The following is a 20,529-nucleotide window of genomic DNA, read 5'->3' as shown; positions in this document are numbered from 1 at the left end:
AGGCATATAGCATCGTGTTCCGTTGGGTTTGAAGTGAAAATAAACACTCAGAAAGTAAAAATTATAAAAGAAAATTACCTTTTCCATTTCAAACATGTTTTCTCTATAATAAAGAAACATGTTTTTTCTGGTGAAAAAAAAAAGATAATTGTGTTCAATATTGATAATTATATTATATTGTATTGGTGAGTTTTTTTTCTTTTTTATGTCATCCATACATAACACAGGAGCCATCTTTCTCGTCCAGGGCCCCAGAGGGCGGCTTTCATCATGTCTCATTCCACTTCGGTATCATCTATCGCGATACGTACCGTCCAACGACTAATCACCATCTTTTTGTCACCATCACTCGGCTGTAAACACTGGTGGAGTGAACAAACAATACCCAACAACCAAACAAAAGGGTTTTTTTTCGATGTAATGCTACAAACATATCCCAAATTCAGCATTCAACAGATAGCCTAACGGAATCCTACGTCAACTATGCGGTAGTGTCTCGTATATCCTTATTATACCTCCGTATTGCTTTATTTACCTCCGTATTGCTTTATGGCAACAATAAAAATGGTTAATACGCGCTTTTCTCAGCAGTCTTCAGATATGACTACATTTATGTTTACTACTGTTATCGAGTAAAATATACTAACCTCTGGTAGGGATGCGGGATAGTTGACAATATGTACAAAAAATTTTTACATTCTACTTTAATAAAAGCTGATAAAAAGAAATCGATCAAGTCATTTAGGGGCTGTCCACATACCACGGGGACAACTTTAGGTGGGCAGGGGTTACGAAAATGTCCACGTTTGTCCACAGTGAGGGGGAAGAGGGTTTTGATAATGTCCACGTGGACACGTTAAGTATTTTTTAAAGTAAAACATTGAAACCAACCGAGGCTTCCAAAATAGTAACGGCTGCTAAAAGACGTGTTTGAATTTCCTAACCGGTCTGATTCTCACCAACATCCCAGTTCATGAGCATCCCTTCAACATCGCATGGTTAGCCTATATCTATCTATATAAATAAAAATGGAAAACCAAATCTGTTCGTAAGCAGAAAACCCGAAGAACGGATGGCCGGATTTTAGCCTTCTTTATTTTGTTGTATTTGTCTCTTCCCATAGATCAATATAGTGGAGAGCAAAATCGGAAAATTTTCGGAAAACTCTGAAGGAATGTCGATAAATTTCCGCAAAATGTGTTGCTAATCGCAAAATCCGATGAAGGAAAGGTCCCTTTTGAGCCATCTTCATTTTGTTGTATTTGTTGTATTCTGCCCATAGAACAATGTCATGATGAGAAAAAGTTTAGAAATTCGTTCTAAAGAATTCATGTCAAAACAAAAATTTTGGGCGGGACGAAATTCGCCGGGTCAGCTAGTATATATATACAGCCATTTCATGGCTTATCAAGGGGAAAATGATTTTTCGGACAACCGGTTAACTTTGAAAAATCATATCTCAAAAACGAAAAAAATGGCATCTCTGAAATCGAGATATGTTATGTAAAACACCCTCATCTTTCAAGAAAAATATAAAAAAATATATCGCCCTCTAGTCCAAAGCCATGAATACAATAAAAAACAAATACAATCGATAATTAGGAAAATAAAATCCATTTTTTTGCAAGTCCAATATTTTTTTTAATAAAAAGCTAGCTCATTGGCGTCATTTAGATATGTCAATAATCTAAACCAGCTCAGTGGCTCTGAAGTTATGAATTTTTGAAAAAAGTCAGTTTTGGCAAAAAGTGGAGAAAAATTTTTCTTCGGACCACCCTAAAATCAATTTTCAATTATTGAAAACCAAAAGTGTAGCAAACCTTTCACACACATTTTCAGGTTTATTTTGATAGAAATACATTGTTACAGTTCAACCGGAAAAAAACCTCGTGAGAAACCGTAATGCCTTCTCCACAATTAAGCCGGTAGTTGACTCAGAAGATCAAGACCATCATCAACGCGAAATGCAGATTGCTTTGCCGTTATATTCATCACAATGACTAGCGAATCATATTTAAGCGAATCATAATTAAGCATTTTCACTAGCAAAGCTGTTTTCACCGACGTTAGAAAAAAACGTCTCCAAAACATTTCACTTTTGCTATGTATGTACGTATCGAAATTCGCCAATGTCGAATTTTGCTCCCACATCAAAATCTTGGAGTGAACTAAGCGTTATTCGTAAGTTGTTTTTTATTCTGTCAGGTTCTGATACCTTGCAATATAAGGGGCTGTCCACATACCACGTGGACAGAAAAAGCGTGATTTTAGACTCCCCCTCCCTCTCCGTGAACAAGCGTGGACATTTTCTATACCCCTCCATCTGTTGTCCACGTGATTAATTCTCGCGTAACTTTTGAAAAGGTCCAATGTATCATTCTCGTCAACTCGAGAAAAACGAAGTTGAAGACCCGAACATTAATCTGCGAATTGTATTGAAAGGTACCGATCTCTATCGCTACTTTCACCACTAGCAGTCAAGAATAACTCTGAAAAACCAATCGTAACTGTTGTTCAGTGATTTGAGCTTAAATTTGAAGCCTAGGAACGAAAAATGTTACATTGGACGTTTTGACTGCCGCGTTTGCACATTGGACATATTACGTTGCACGATGCGAATCTGAAACTAACTACTAAACAGCAATTCAAATATCAGCATTTCGTTCTAAGGACATATTATTATTGTTATCACTCGTTGAATTGCACTGAAATCGCTAACAACGACTGTAAGAAACAAAAACCCAAAACGACCGAAGTACGACTTTGTGTTGTTTTGACTGCTTTGTTACTTCGGACGTTCCGAGCGTCGGAGGAAAGTGGCGTCCGAAGTAACAGCCGAGTGCTTCAAATACGAATCTGCACATTGGATATTTTTTGTATCGGCGATAAAAAGATAGATACATGAACAATTGTTTTTGTAATGCATTCAATGATTGAAAGCTAAGAGCGTGCATCCATTAACTCGATTTGTTTACTTTTGTTACATAGGACCTTTTCAAAAGTTAAGCGAGATTTCTTCTCTTCTAGGAAACAAAATTCGGGGAAAAAATTGTGTTGCGTATAAATTCTATTTTAAATTCGTTTTTATTTTCTATTCTTTGTTTTTACTTGGTAAAAATGTTAGCTTCATTAGTAACAGCGGTTTGTAATAAATTTTTGGTTTATTGCCAAACATTGCCCTTGGAGTTATTTGTATCACTGTTTAGTTAGAAACATCACTAGTGAATCTAGTCTCGGACATTTTCTGTCATAAATCAACGTATGCTGGTTGAGCTGTTTCAGTTTTTAAGCTGGAATGTTCTTTAAGCTTCCGACTGAAATGAAATATATAGTGTAGGATATAATAACATAATAACAGGCCATTTGTACTTTATTGATTTGTACAGGCGCTAAACTACTTTCTATCACTCCTTTTCAAAATTTAAATCGATTTTGCATGAATTACAACCAGTTTCTAATCCGTAACTCATTTTAGTTCAATGTCCGTTCAAATAATGATACTGCTTTTTAGCTACATCTACCCTTCATAAGATTATTCATCAAAGTTCTCAAATGGGTTTTGATCTGGGAAGTCCCTAGTCCCTGAAGACCGTCCGGATTTCGTTAACTGGTGCCCAATTACCCAATAATCGCGGTGGTTTTGACACAAAAACAGCAACAAATGATTCCGAAATACTTCGTTCTACTCCTGACTTTTCCATCTGGTTCTATAGTTATGAAACACTGGCGGTTTTGTTTTTTCAATGTTTCGCGCCTGAATAGAATAATTAAATTCAAATAGATAAACTTATAAACGCTCAAAATAATTTACCCCTAATGGTTGACACTGTTCATTTAATTTTTCTAAAAAAAACTAGCTTCGACCAATCATCAATCTGCACTACAAAAATCTACCAATGATCTTTCTGTACAACTTCGTAAGTTTTGGGATATGTTATTCGAAATAGTTTTGCCAATTTGTAGGGGAAAAACAAAAGCATAATTTTTAGGATACACACTTATAGGATTCCATACTTCGTTTCATAACTATAGAACCACTCATTTTTCTTAGCTTTTAGAGATGCGAAAGATATCGGTCCAAATGATAAAATGGTATACAATGACTATTTTCGTTTATAAAACAAACTTTGTAACCTTCATTGTTTTGTAATCCTTCAAAAAACAAAGTATCGGTGTTTCATAACTTTAGAACCATATGTTACTCCCCATTCAACATAATCACTCCTTTATAAAATTAACGAAGATAGTTAATGTTTCCCACACTTCGTTTCAACCGAGCTTTTCCTGATCGCTGAAAAATTCAAAAACTTGAGTGGTTCTAACTTCTTGAAAGGTACTGTATGTGCACAGTTTTTTTCTCCACAAATCTACAGACTTTTTGTTTTCTCGTCAAAAAACTCTGCAGGATACTTTTTATGCCATTCCATGAGTCGAAATTTTTGCCCTTCTTCCCAACGGCATCTGAAGATGCAATATCCGGTGAGTGTTGCCCAAATAGGTACTCCACCGAGTACCACATCCCAGTCCAACTCCAAGAATATTCATTCAGCGTGCCCACGTGGATATTGTCTATACCCCCTCCCCCTTCACCATGGACAAGCGTGGACATTTCCGTAACCCCTACCTCCCCAAAAGTTGTCCACGTGGTATGTGGACAGCCCCTAAGATGCTCTTTCAGGGATACAATGGTCAATTAAAAAACTAACGGAAAAAATGTAGTTCGTTCATTTTATAAGTTTAATTATTTTTGCCTCTGATAAGAATATATTTTTCATAGTGTTTTGTATCATAAGAAAAATAACACCCCTGATCATTTGTTTTTTTTTGACATTTCAATTGGATCTTTCTTGACAGCCGTTTTGATTCAGTCCGCACTACCTAGAGCTGCACTAGTTCGTTCGCAAACAGTTCGCCCGCAAACACTTCGTTCTCAATCAGTCCTTTTCTATACAGTTCACTCGAAAACAGTTCGTTCACAAACAGTTCACTCGCAAACCGTTATTTCGGAATCAGTTCGTGGAGAGAATGTACAGACAAAGTATATATGCTCGTCGTGTTTTTTGTGTCGAACATTTTTGATTAGTTGATCACGTTGATCAAATTTTATCTGTCAAAAAGAGTCAAATATGAATCGAATAACAATATGTATTTCCGGCAGTGTACACAAAACGATAAGCCGATGGTTGGCTCATTAAAATTAGGTTGGGCGTTTACATACAATGTGTCGAGATATTACGTTCAACTGTCAGCCACCACTCCTCACGCACACTGTTAACTGTCGCGTGAGTTGAATGGCAGAGCGGAGAAAGAAATGCAGCATCAAAACACGCAAACTCTTATGGCAGCGGTGAAAACATAACAAAAAGAGAGCCGACTGACAAAGCCGGAGAGCGCGAGAGCGAACTGTCAGAACACATTCGATATGAATGGATGTGAGCATAAAGTTATGCTGCGGCGAGAGCGAACACGTTTATGCTCTAGTTGTACATTATGCTTTAATGGTGGGCTATGGAGAGCATGAGCATAGCAAATTATCGATTTTCTGGAAGCGCAATACTGACAGAGGAGAAAGAGAGAAATGAAAAGAGAGGCCAGACCAGGCCGGATCGAAATCGGGCAGCAACGAACGAGATATCAAAATTCTAAAGCCATAGTGAGAGAGAAGCATCATCCGGAGTACAATGTTATTGCGCTCCTCGCCGTCATCGCTGTCGTTTTCTGCGAATTGTATGTGATATTCAAAATGTCTACCTTTGCGGAGGACTGAAAGAATCGAATCGAAACTTGCCTTCCAGCTCCCAGGTAGGATTGGGCAATCGACCGTGTTTGGATATAATATCGTCGTGATGTCGCCGGCCAAGTGATGTAAAATTGTGTCAGCCGAAGCCTGTGTCTATCAGTTTTTCAGTTTTGGAATCAAAACCCGGAATCGGGCAGAGCAGAGGAATCGAAATCGCTTCCGCCGCGTCCTACGCTTTCCACCGTCGTCGTCGTTGTCGTCGTTTTTGCGTGTGTTCATTGAATTTTTAAGTTTTTCAGTGTTTGAGCCCAAGTCCCTTGTTCCTACGGGGGGAGCTTGCTAATCTAAGGCGTTTGTGCGAAGAACCAGTGATAATCTCTGTTTTTGTGGTGAAGATTGTCATGGAGAAGGGAACTAATGCTCGGTGCCAATAGAAGGGAAAAAGTGGCTGTGAAAATGGAAGCCCTCAAAGGCAGAAGCTATTTTTCACCGGAGATTGCGTAAAAAAAACTTCCACTACTACGTGTGGAAGTGATTTCCGATTTGCATTGGGAGGAAAACGTGCATATTTCTGAGATTGTTGCAAATGATACATAACATATTGATAACAGCATAATCTGACTGTAATCAGATTCGACCGGAAAGTGTGCATTATCAGTGTCTACGGGAAGTTTTGTCGTGCTGGAAAAATCGAATTAGAATCCACGGATTCCCACGGGTGCTTCCGCAGTGGTCTGTATGTAAATATCACTGAAGGGAAAACAAGACAAAAAATCAATATTTACTAATTTATAACAAGAGAGAAACATAAACCCGCAGAGATGAATAAAAAGCGCGGAGAGATCGTGAGCAGACGGATTGAGAGATAATACGAAACACGCAGGAAGAATAATGTGAAGAAGGGAAACAAAGCAAAGAAAGGCAAGAAATCAAGATAAGTAATCTTCGGAACGTATAATAGAAGAGAAGTGAATGCGACAAAAGTTCTGTGATTTATGATAGTGAAAGCTCCAAACGCGAGTCAATGCAGGTTGCGTGCATACACACACATATACGAAAAATTTTCCGAATGAGGTCTCGGTTTTTGGCGAGGGGAGTGGAAATTGAGTGATCGCAAGCAATAGTGAAAAGTGACAGCACGAGGCGTATATTTCTTCCAGGATTTTGGATTGGGTGCATGTGAGGATTCGGTCGATTTTTTCGGTCGCTCGGCTAGAGTTTGTACGCGCCGCAGGCTACAGAAGGTAACCTAATTACAATCATTTTCACAATAGTATTAGTTGGGTGAGAAGGCGCATTGCCTATATGGAATGTAGTGCCAATAAAGAAAAAAAAGGATTCCTTTTCTTAAGCGATAATTTGATTCACGAAAAATACGTGTTAAATATTTATCGAATTTATGAAAGAATGGAACATTGGTTCTAGTCCAGAAGAATTACCGAGAACAATATAATTAACTATTATTTTTATGTGAGAATTTTAAACATTTTATATAAAAAAGATTTCATTCATTTTGACGTTCCGATAATTAACGTATCGTTTTGTCTCAAATTCCAAACACTAAAGTTTTTTGGTCATTAAACAGCGTCTCATCGCTCAAAATGGTACTGTTTCGCGAAATTAATTTGATTTTTGGACACAATGAAGCCTTTTTCTTCATTTGACTTCTTTAACATTGTTATAAAAATACATATTCATGGTAAAAAAACTAAAAATATGTTTAACACGTTAACTGCCACGGTTTTATAACAACTCTATGGAAATTTTTAAATGTATTTAGGTCATCATTTCTTATCGTAGTGGAAGGTATTTTTGTTCGAAAGGGAATGCTTATAAGCTTATATGCTTATATTAGTATGCTTATATTAGAAACTTGTATGCTTATATTAGAAAAAAAATTATTCGTTTTTATGCATATATTTTTCGAATTTAATTTTTGATTCATCCCCTTAAGAACAGAAAACACCTTTCTCACATGAAAAAAAAAAAATTATCCGGAATCCCTCAGGAGGTGACAGACGATCATATTTAATGAAAAAAAAATCCTTCTACGCATATGTTGGAATTTCAACAATGACAGAGTTATAGAACTTTGGACTCTGTTGCCTTAAACTGGCTCTACAATAAAAAGTACACCACGGAAGACGATTCTGTTGCTTCCATTTGAAAGATGAGAAAATTTAGTATATGATATACAGGGTTTTCCATTTCGGGCTTCCGAAAGTATACAGCCCTGTGCTGACAACCGTTTGACATAGCTGTCAACCAAAGCGTCATATCGTTAGTTGAATGTCTGCCATTTTACAATATGGATCGTTTTAGCATCGCACAATGTTAATTTTGTTAAATTATACTGTAAAAATGATGAAAAACCGGCAACTGTTTTTCGAGCATTACGGACGAATATTGGTCGTCATGGACGGCCTACAGAGCACACAATCGCTAATGTAGTGCGTAAATTCGAACAAACTGGATCCGTAGCGGATATTGTGAAACCTGTGCATCATCGTAATGTGCGTTCGGCCGAAAATATTGCTGCTGTTGCTGCCAGTGTGGAGGATGACCCGAATGTTTCGATTCCACGGCGTGCTCAGCAATTGGGCTTGTCAAACACATCATTGTGGCGAATTTTGCATTTGGACTTGCACCTACATCCATATAAAGTCCAACTGGTACAAAAATTAGAGCGTGGTGACCATGGAATGCGTTCGGCTCACGTCGATTGGGTGAACGAACAACAGCAGCAAAATGCTGAATTTTCGCATCAAATTTTCTTCAGCGATGAGGCACATTTCGAGCTCGGTGGCTATGTGAACACCCAAAATTTCCATATATGGGGCTCAGAAAATTCACACGTGATTGTTGAGAGGCCATTGCATCCGCCAAAAGTCACTGTTTGGTGCGCATTATGGTCTGGTGGAGTCATCGGGCCGTATTTCTTTGAAAATGATGACGGAGAGACGGTAACTGTGAATGGTGAGCGCTATGGCTGCATGTTAACCGATTTTTTTTTGCCACAAATTGAAGATATGGATACGGATGACATGTGGTTTCAGCAGGACGGCGCCACGTGTCACATAACACGACCGAACATGGCCATATTGCGAACGAAATTTGAGGGACGCATAATTTCGCGTTTTGGTGATGCCAATTGGCCGTCCAGATCATGCGATTTGAACCCGCTAGACTTTTTTTTGTGGAGTTATGCGAAAGACCGTGTCTATGCCAACTCTCCGCAAACTCTTGAACATTTGAAAGACAACATTCGTGAAGTTATGACCGAGATACCGCCCCATATGTGCCGAAAAGTCATCGAAAATTACCTGTTCCGGATCAAGGTGTGCGAGGAAGCCCTAGGTGGACATTTGAATGATGTTGTATTTCACACATAATGGTATAAACCAAACTTTAATTTGGAATAAAAGTTTCATCGAAATTCGAATTCTAAGTGTTTTATTTCAATTTACTTTCGGAATTTAAAGTTGGAAAACCTTGTAGTAGTGAAACATCTAAATTAGTGGATTTAAATAACATTGAAAACCTAAAAGTTAGTAATTTTTAATGTGTTTAATTTTATCCTGAAAATTCATATTAAACTTGATTGTTTCTATCACCTAAATAAAACCTTTTTAATCGCGCTACACTTTGTTCTTTGACACTCAACTTCTATCATTCTTAATTTCGCTGCAATATCAATATAAATAGTTCCTGGTGTGAGTCGATCTGGCGTACTGGTAACATCCATACCTCTCACGCCAACATTCTTCCAAAATAGAAAGCAAAAGCCAGCCGAAATGTGTTGAAAGTCACTATAATAGAGAAAAAAAAATAATACCTGGTGAAAATGCAAGCAAAATCTTCAAATGTCACGATTTTTACCCCACTGTACATACAATAGCCACTTAAACTTCATCTTAACGTTGAAAGTTTACATTTTTTCTTGAAACAAATCATATTTGAGATGTACAAAAAAAAATATTTTGTTTCAAACTGTTTACATATAATTGAGTCCAAAATTGTATATAATCGATTCCGACCTGTATATAGTTTTTCATGTTGAATCACATCTATTACGATTTCACAAAGTATTGATATTTTATAAATTTTCAAAAAATTATATCACCATTTTGGGGAGTCCGACACGGCACCACTTTTGGTCAAAGGTCTAATTGCTTCCAGATGCCGCTTTCGATGAAACACACACCGGACCAAATTTTAATGTCCAAAAATCGTCTCTTTTATTTTATGATGTATTTGGTAGTTTGAAACTTGATATAATGATTAAGGGGAGACCCCTATCTGGAAGGTCGAAAAAATCAAATATCTTTTTATTGCATTTTTGGGAAGCTTATGCCCTCAGAAAAGTTGTCTCAAAATAATTTTCCGATATTTGATTTCGTTGGAAAGTTACAGCCGAAAGTATTAGGTCACCTCAAGGGATATGAGGGGCTTAGAATTTTGACCATTCTCAGACTAGGGGATTGTGATGTACAGCATATCAAACAAATCTTGGAAAAAGACATCGATACCACCAGTTGAAAAAACATGGTTTCGAGGAAAACGCGTTTAAAGACGTTCAGCAATAATATATGAGGGGCTTAGAATGAAAGGGGTGTAAGTGATTTGATCGATTTCTCTACATCGACTCTCTCTCTCTTTTGGTCATAGCTTAGCCTCAAATACATTCCAAATCGATCAAGTCACTTACACCCCTTGCATTCTAAGCCCCTCATATATTATTGCTGTACGTCTTCAAACGCGTTTTCCTCGAAACCATGTTTTTTCAACTGGTGGTATCGATGTCTTTTTCCAAGATTTGTTTGATATGCTGTACATCACAATCCCCTAGTCTGAGAATGGTCAAAATTTGAAAAAAAAACGGATGCATTCTAACTTTCTCATATTTTTATCTGTCCATTTGTGTGCTTACTTACCCATACTGTCAGTAATGAGCAATGTATGCATCGGCGGCGCTCAAAATTGCTTTTCTTAAAGCCGAGAGCTTAGGATAAGTTTTCTAAACTGGCCTTTCTCAAGGCTAGAGACGGATGCACTGCAAACGTTAAAAGCCTCTATAGAACCTCCCTCTCTTTATGATACAGCGAATCAAATGAAAATGCAACATTTGTTCTACGATAACAGCTATATAACAGCGAATAAATAATATTACACTAACGGACCTTGTCACATAGACCAAGTCTAGTCGCAAAGTTAACGAGGACTGAAGACTTTGATATGCCGATCATAAGAATCGGTCAAGTAGTTGAAAAGTTATGAATTTTTGAAAAAAGTCAGTTTTGGAAAAAGTTTGAAAAGGCTGAATTTTTTTTACCAGTTTGTAAAAATGAATTATCTACAGCGTTACATAGCTGTTTTTTATATTTCACTAGCTGACTCGGCAAACTTCGTCTCGCCCAAAATTTATTTTTCGTTATCACATCCACGTTTTCTTACTGAGCGCTGTTCATGGGTCCAATTGCAGAATTATTCATTGATTGATCTTCTAATCTACCCTTTAAAATTACCTTTTACTATAAAATTCCTAGTACTTCTACCAAAACTCGACATTATAATATCAGATTATTTTCAGACACAATTCTCGTTCAAGATTTTTCAACCACTTGCAAATAACATGTTTCTCCGTTACGTTACATGCCAAGTTTGGTTTTATTTGCTTGATTAATTCTCGAGTAATGCAGGAATTTGTGTTTCATTTGTATGGCAGCCTCCCATTAGAGAGGGGGTGAAGTGTCTAGCCACCATAGAATTATTTATTGCACCCTTAAACCTGAAGGATTATAAAATATACCTTCTATTTGTGCCAATGCGCCCCTCATTCGAGCTAACTTTTAATCGATTACCAGATGATTATTTCGCACGTATTCAGACCTTTTCTGGATTATAACACTTACAAATATTGTAAACATCATGCTTGCCGCCATTTATATCAGATTTACATAGCTAAACCATTAAATTTAACACATTTTGATGAACTCAATTCTGATCATGAGTTGTCCAATTCAATGATGTTATTTTGTCCACATGATTTCTATGGCAACCGCTTGGCGCGCTGCAGTTTGTTTACTGTGTCCTTCGCGGATAGCAGAAATTAACTTTCTCAGTGTTGAGAGTGTTTAGAGGTTACACTTTTAAAATGCCCAAGAAAAGGTAATATTCTGAAGAAAGCCTAAATTATGAATGGATCAATATGATGACAGTAAACTCAAGCAATGATAAATGCAACATCTACTTGTGCATTCGAACGTTTTCATTCAAAAATGGTGATTTCTAAAACCGGCAAACCATGATCATTTTTTTTTGCAAACCGTGATCAGAGGTGGTCAAACTATGATCATAATTCCTCTTTAAGGAAAATCGTTAAAAAACATAAAAATTTGAATAATTTCAACACCTTATTGTAGTATTAGCAACTAGAGACTTGGGGCTTTTTAACAAACCCAAACTCGTATCGATTATGTGTTAGTTACAAATAAATTACTTTCGAAAATTTTTCATCCTCATCTAAAAATATGAAATAATAATAAAAATGTTTTTTTTTAAATTTCTTTTTCTGATATTGTCTACCTGTCCTATAAACAATTTGATCAGGCGGACGAGACGTCACTGCTGACATACGCCGCTGACATGCGCAAAAGATTCATCATTTTGTGTGACTTGTGGCATGTGGCACCGTCTTGAAACCACATGTCAACCAGATTTAGCTCGTGTATTTTAGGCAATAAAAAGTTGGAAATTATTATACGAAAGCGATCACCATTGGCAGTAACATTATTCTCATCTTCATCTTTGAAAACCAACCAAAAATGCGCTTCATCGCTAAAGCCGATTTTTCGATAAAAAAGCAAATCTTGCTCCATGTTTTCTAGAGCCCATTCACCGTAAACACCACTGGCGTTTCGTCCGCCTGTTTAAACTGTCCATAGGACAGACAGGTGATCTCAGATTTCTTTTTAATTTTTTATATTGTTTCATCTCTGTAGCATGGATGAGGAACTATCTAAGGTAATTCATTTGTAATTTCTTGATTACATCATACAGCCCGCACGCAACACAACACAACCCTATGGATTAAGTAGTAATGACTACCGGGTTCAAACCATTCATCTGAATCCGCCGTCATTCACACACTGTTCAGCATCTTCAAGTGCGATAGGGCAAACGCAGTCAGCTACGTATGAAGTGATCACTACTACTAATGCGTTACATTGCGTAAAAAGTTTTCTGCTCAACGAATCCTATGGAAATGGTAGGGAAAATAGATTTTTTGATTGAACATGTAGCTAACTTGGTCGTGCACCTCTGTATGTCAGATCTCTTGTTTATGACGATAAACCAGTATACTAGATGTACAACATCACACGTGTTATCGTTGAGATAGCAGCTGATTTGTTCGAAAAGCTAACTCAGAATTGGACTCCACGTATGAATCACCTAAAACGTTGTCGTGAACATCATTTACAGGAAATAATCTTCAAAAAATAAATAGCGAGGATTGATTTTGAACCCCCAATAAAATTTTATCATTTTTACAATTGTGTTTTTTTTCCTATACAGGCAAACCTTTTTTTTTGTGCGGGGGATAGGGATCGCACAAAAGAATCGTATTAAAAACATCGCAAAACTTCGCCGGTAGCTTCAAAAAATCATGGTACAAACGGTACAAAATTAAAAAAAAAAATTTTTTGCGGTAGATAGGGACTGCATAGAAAAAGTTTCCCCCAAAGAAAATAACTCAAATCCACCGTTCGATTTTCTTTTTGTTTCCCTGCTTTGCGATGGTACAGTTTGCCTTTTCGGTTGCGCGTGACTATGTTGTGCTTTTAGTTGCATGTCGAAACTTGTTGCTGTTAGAAATCATGTAATATGCTTTTTTCGAGCTGAAATGTATGTAAACCACCGAAAACAACTAAATGGACGATAACTTCGTCAAATAAGCTTCTTTCCAAATAGTGATAAAAAATCGCATAAAAAACCGCACAAAAACAGGTTTTCCTGTAAATTAAAAACCAACCAAGCGTTTAAAAAGTTCACAGAATGAAGATTTTTCCCAATGATCGAAACAATTCGAGATCAGTAAGATGAATTTGATTGGACTAGATGAACTAATTTTCGGGAAAAGAAAAATTATTTTCCTAAACTCAATTATAATTTCTTCAAAAAAGCCCCAGTTGGAATATTTGCTTTATACATCCAATGTTAAACATGAGGATTTGAGGTTTCAAATTGACGACTGTAAGAACTTGAAGAGTATCTTCTTGCAATTCAATTCAACTTTGTTTGTATTGATTATTGTTGACTAGAAATAAGTGAAAATCATGTTGTTATTTTGCACAGTTAGCCCACAATCCGATCGGTTATTAATTCACAACAATGAACGGATGTTCTTCGAGTCTGAACAAACAGCGACGAAAGCCAAGTTCATCTCCATTGTTCGGTTTTCCGGTTTCCCTTGTGGTAACGAAATGGCTTGACAGGTCGCAGCTCGTAGTCATAGGCCCAACGGCGTATTATTTAATTCCTCAGCACACTCTGCGACAGGGCGTGCGTTCCGGAATGAACATCTTTCCGCCCACGTACCGATGCCACTGGAAAGTGGCATAATTTATGGATGACAGTGGCAGGAAAATCTTTACCGCCTCCGCCGGCATATGTAGAGGACTCAAGGACTCGACTAACTGCGTTTCTGCGATGCTTTCGTCGTCAAGACCTCTACGCATCCCCGCCTCTGTTCTGAGACAATAATCGTGCCTGTCGAACGCCATCCTGACTGAGATGTGTACGGATAATGAAAATTTAATCACACCAAACAAATCGAACCGTCTTCTCTGGATGAAACGAAGCGCTGTTTCACATTCGACGGTAACTTAACATCAACCATGATGGATATTGGAAGGTACATTCGTCAGCAGTGATGCTGGGGAATGTTAATTTTGAAATGTTTGCACTAAAAATATTCTGCAAGAATCCGCCAAGTTGTTTGTAAATAGAATCGGGATAACGAAAAACAGATTGGGGATCATACGGAAAAGGCATACCAAGCAACAAACACAAATTAGCGTAAATTAAAACACGATACCAATACCTAATTGGGTTTGGATGCCTGGCTCGAATAATTATCCCATCATATTGTTCAGCTCGAAGGAGGATTTATCGACTCCCGGTTCCGACTCGGTTCCGCTTTTCCGTTCGATGATGATGCGAACGTGATAGAGAGAGAGTGAGCACAGGAAGTCGACAACATGCTGAGTAGGATGGATGGATGGTTGGAATGCTTCTTCTATCGAGTTGTAAATGGTAAAACTTTTCGAGTAGCAGCAGCAGCACACCGTTCCGAAAAAGGGAAGTTTTTCACTCCGTCCAGGTGTGGCAAGCTGTTCATTGTTATTCCACGGGTAGTAGTGGCGACTTGTTTGACATAAATCTCGCGCGCTGTATTCCGTTGTGTGGGAAAGCGAACATCCGACAGCAGCAGCGTTCTTTCCATCTTATTAATTTTGACGAAGTCTTAATTCCCTCTTCTCGATTGTAACAAATCCACTGATTGCTGAGTCAAAATTAATTAAGTTGGAAAAGGGGTTACAGCGAATTTCGAGCTGATGATGGAACTTTGTACCACCAAATGAGGCAAAAACAGAAAAAAAGGCTTGTCAAAACGTGGCGCGCATTTCTAGGAAAACTGGTTATCCTTGCGTAATAAGCTAACATTTGTTTAGGACAGAGTAATTACTGTAAATTGGGACGTAAGGAATGTTGCTCTAGTATCGTGATAATCAAATTATCGAATGGTGTAAAACCATCCTCGTCATACTATGAATATTTATAACACAGTAATGTTCATTTGAATATTTGTGTTACCGTATGCGGCTTCAAGATTGCAAGTACTTTCCAACTACTTTCTCAAGCAGACTAAAGATTAGACTTAAAGTTAGGTTAGTTGGCTACTGGATTGAATCCGTTGCTAGGAATTACCTCTAAGCCAAGAATTCTCTCTATGACATGTTCAGGTGGAAAAATATATCGTCTGTTCGAAGAATATTTCTCGGCGACCTTCTCAGGATGTCAAAGATAACCTCGGTCGCTAAGATTAAAAAAAAAATGTAAAGGGTTGTATCTAGGACACGACCGCATATTTTCGACGTAGAACCACGCAATTACATTATGCAATCCACTTGTTTACCACTTCGAATATTATTTTAGAATGCATCGACATTTTTGTAATATATAATGTTCTTCGTTACAAATTAATTTGATGAACGTCATTTTACGTTTGGTATGATGCCTAGGACTACCAAAATATGTGAATGGAATCAAACGATAATTGTATTTTACATTTTCCTCTGAAATTGTTGCACATCTCATCTTCACGTAGTTCTCGAACCGCGAAAGTTCATTCACCTCTAGTATCTGAAATGACGATTCTTCCAGGCTTCTCAGTTTAAAAATGCGTTTCCAGTCTGCACAACGACAAGCGAGTACAAAAGTACTCAACACCGAAAAAATATCCCCAACTTGCATGTATTCGCAATGCGCATTCCCCCAGGCACATTGATTTTGAAGTCCGTGTTAGGGAAACACAGCTCGGTGGGAACAAAAATACCCCCGACTTGCATGTATATTTGCAAAGCGGATTTCCACAGGTACATCGATTTTGAAGTCTGTGTTGGGGAAACCATAAATCGGGCCAATCAAAACTTGGCAGTAAAAAGTTCTTCCAGTTTTCATGAATTTAAACCGTTTTGAGATTAGCGAATTGTAATGTATAGCGTATCAAACAAATCTTAGAGAATTTCCAATTCGATTGGTATGCAAATAATAAGAATTTGTTCACAGTGAAAATAGTTATTAACGTTAACTTTATTTCATAAAAACGTGACCTGTTTTCTGATTTGGCACCCTTCCTGAAAGACGTAGTTCTACGTCAAAAAAATGAATTGTAATACGAGTGATGATTAAAAATACATAGTTCGGAAGTTTTGACGTAAGACTACGTCTTTGATTTCTATACTGGGGTGTAAGTTCAAAGTTTCGAAAACGAAAGCGTTACGCCGGAGAACGAGATTTTGAGCGTTAATAGCTCCTAAACAACTGAAGGAAATGGTATGATAAACACTTCATTCGAAAGATAAAATGTCTACGCGTTATATGCTTGTTACTTTTGACGTAGGATTGCGTCTTTCGGAAACATATCGGGGTACAAATTGAAAATCGAAAATCGAGCACATCGTGAAAATTGTCCAATTTCAATCGCTTATTGCTCAGTCATTTCATGATGGATTGATGAAATTTTTGCGTCAATCGATTTCGGTGCTCCATAACAATTTTTTATATTGAAGAAAATAATATATGTTATGAAACTAACTATCGAACAATTGAAATATCTCAACCCCTATCCTAACGGAAATACCCACTTCTGATTGGTCGTAAATGACGACACATGCGGCGGTTCCCTAACAGAGACATCAAAACCAAGCTGCCTGGGGGAAATCGGCATTGCAAATACATGAAAGTAGGGGCAGCTTTTGTTGCTACCGAAATGTGTTCCCTAACAAAGACATCCAAACCAAGCTGTCGGGGGAAATCGACATTGCAAATACATGAAAGTAGGGGGGACTTTTGTTCCTACCGAAATGTATACCCTAACAGAGACATTAAAACCAAGCTACCTGGGGGAAATCGGCATTGCAAATATATGCAAGTTGGGGGCATTTTATATTGCAAGTAAGTGATATGATTAATTCTAGCAAATAAAATTTAAATTTGGAACTTTAATGTTGGTTGCTTCGTGAAATTTCATATCAATGATCGATCGTGTATTGTGAAAAATTTAGCGCAAGTGTAAGTGTTAAATTGTATATGGTAGCAGTTGAGCTAAAATGACTTGATATATGAAACGATTTATTTCAATTTTCATAAATAAAAACCAGGGTGTGTTCCCACTCGTTTGGTTTAAGCTGTCTGTTTTGTTGTGTTCACTTTCGCCCAAGGAAATTTTATACGGCGAGAAAAATTGGAAAAGTGAAGAAATATTAGAAAAAGTGATTGCTCTACATATAGTATTAGGTCTTAGTCCAATTAAAGTTCGCGTTGGGTTGAATAAACACTCAGAAAGTAAAAATTATAAAAGATAATTACCTTTTCGATTTCAAATATGTTTTCTCTATATTAATGTAACATGTTTTTACTGTAGGAAAAATTGATAATTGTGATCGGTATTGGTAATTATCTTATATTACATTGATGATTTTTTATTCTTTATTTCATCCATACATAACACAAGAGGCATCTCGTCTAGGATCACAGAGGGCGATTTTCATCATATCTCGTTCCACTTCGGTATCTTTTATCTGATACGCACCATTCAACGACTGTTTGCCATCCTTCTGTCATCATCACTCGGTAAACACTGGTGGAATGAACAAACAATACCCAACAACCAAAACAAAAAGGGCCGTTTTGTTCAGGGTCACCAAATCGTTATTAAAGAGATTAACGATGTAATTCTTCAAACATATCCAAAATCAACAGATAGCCTAACGGAATCCTACGTCAACTATGTGGTCGTGTCTCGGACGCAACCCTCTTGTGACTTTTTGATCCAAAAACTTGTTTCAATAGCCCTAAAATTTCTTTCAAAACAGGCTATTGAAATCACACCAATCGGTATATAAGCGAGTGCCGCTCGGAAATCCACTCAGTTATGATTGCGCAACGATTGAGGTACGATTAGTGATGTCTCAATTTTTTATTTATTCGATTATCGATTAATCGTTGGGGCATTTTCCAATATTCGATTCACTCGAATAATTGTAATAATCACATATCATGTTGTCATTCTGGTCGCGTGGTCTATCAGGGTGTCGATGTTCCATTATGGGATAAAAATATGTTGAATACAAAATAATATAGCCTAATTCTTTACCGCGATGAGATCCGCGAGCCGGGAATTCAACATACCGGTACAGACGATTTGCAACAAGCTTCAATACAAATATCCTCCCGGGTCAGAACCTGTGCATTAACTTTCAGCAAAAGAAGCAAGCACACGAAAGTTGTATAATACATAATACTTTGCTTGTATTGTGATATAATTTGTATTCCATTTCCAATAGACAAAATATCTGTTGCATCAAATCTGTCTACATAATTTTTGCGTTCGCTCATCCTTTCTCACAACACCCATTTCTCGTTTGAGAAATTGTTGAGTAAACATCGTTTGACAGTGCGCGTAGAGCGGGAATTGCTTCGTAAGATTCATTGCACCTCTAATAAATTGCCGAAAGACGTGGTCTTACGTTAATCGCACTTGATTGAAAAATCACAAAACCAAATGTATTTGGTCGCAGTGTTATATGGTTAGAAAACATTACAATAAACTCTTTCGCTTGAATGTTCTTTTTTTCAATTCCCAGGGGAACTGGCAGATTATTTTTCAGCAACGATAACATCTTTCCAGAATCTTCTCGACGCTGGATGGCAACCAAACGAAAATAGTTCCGCGCGTGTATGTGTATGTGTGACGGCTGCTCCGATGTCTCCGATGTTTTTCAATGCTGATGCTCTTTTGATCGCCTTCTCTTCTCCTCCTGATGGATCGACTTTCCTGCGCTCCCTCACAGTTCCAAAAAAACTGAATGCGTTTCAGGTCAGGTCAGGCCAGGTAATGAATCCCTCAATCCCTCGCCGTCCAGCTCGTGCAGCTCGTGCAGCTCGTTCAGTAACGATGTTGTCTTGTCGATGTCTTCACGAAAAATGAATGCGTTTCACCACCTGAGTACCGCTTACAAACAACAGGATCTTGGTGATACCGTTCATCAGCGCTTTAATGATGAACGAAGTTAGCTTCACCACAACAGCGACCACATGCTCCAATCGCTGTTCAATTATAACTGAGAGGATTTCCAAGCGGCGCTCGCTAATATACCGATTAGTGATTTCAATAGCCTGTTTTGAAAGCAATTTTAAGGCTATTGAAACAAGTTTTTGGATGAAAAAGTAACAAGTATATAACGCGTAGACATTTTATCTTTCGAATGAAGTGTTTATCATACCATTTCGTTCGGTTGTTTAGAAGCTATTAACGCTCAAAATCTCGGTCCCCGGCGTAACGATTTCGTGTTCGAAACTTTGATTTTACACTCCAGTATAGAAATGAAAGACGTAGTCCTACGTCAGAATGCCTTCTTTCATCAATCGTGATTACAGTGACAATTATTCGATGTACCGTTAAGTCGCCATTCACCGTGCGTGCCCCCTTCATGGTGCATTTTCGAAATATGTTCCAATATTTTTTCGAAATAGTGGGAAAATACCCCACTTTTGCATTTATGTTACCAAAAATAGTATAAAAGCTTTGATATGGGGCATAGTTGCGATCAAAATCCTTTTAAAGTCTCGTTTTGACGTTTTTGTTTGTCTGCATCCGAAGCAATTAACTCTCCATCAGCGTCCCTACGAAGAAAGGTGGCAAAAACGTTTTTGAGATTTTAGTGTTTAAAATACTTGTTGCATGGGGTTTTCTCCTGTTTTACCGTGCAATCGCAGAGGCTGCGCATCAAATATCGAAGAACATTGTGTTTACATTGACTATTCATCAAAACAAAAATTCTCTATTCACCGTGCATTGAAATTTCGCAATACATAAACGACAATTTGTCTAATTTTTTATAGAATGAGCCAACATAAACTCCAAAAGAAGCACTACTGCACAGATGATTTGGAGAAAGCAATCGATTCTGTTCAACGTGGAGTATGAGATCCGCGAGCCGGAA

At 37.6% G+C, this 20,529-nt stretch overlaps 1 protein-coding gene across 5 annotated transcripts in view; it reads left to right on the top strand.

Annotated features, from left to right (window-relative positions):
• Positions 1–5,545: 5,545 nt before the first annotated feature.
• The window catches only part of LOC129775270 (semaphorin-1A), a 481,842-nt gene continuing 466,858 nt past the window's right edge, over positions 5,546–20,529 (top strand). For 2 of the 5 annotated variants that reach the window (XR_008742907.1, XR_008742906.1), the window contains exon 1: positions 5,547–6,984. The gene's annotated coding sequence lies outside the window, so the exon portion shown is untranslated. Of the gene's footprint in view, positions 6,985–20,529 lie in introns of all 5 variants that reach the window. The other 3 variants (XR_008742908.1, XR_008742909.1, XM_055779783.1) reach the window with 2 other exon arrangements.

This window comes from Toxorhynchites rutilus, chromosome 3 (assembly GCF_029784135.1).
Source record: "Toxorhynchites rutilus septentrionalis strain SRP chromosome 3, ASM2978413v1, whole genome shotgun sequence".
Classification (NCBI taxonomy): Eukaryota; Metazoa; Arthropoda; class Insecta; order Diptera; family Culicidae; genus Toxorhynchites; species Toxorhynchites rutilus.
Note: the sequence above shows the minus strand (reverse complement) of the source record. Positions and strands in the feature narration are given on the sequence as shown.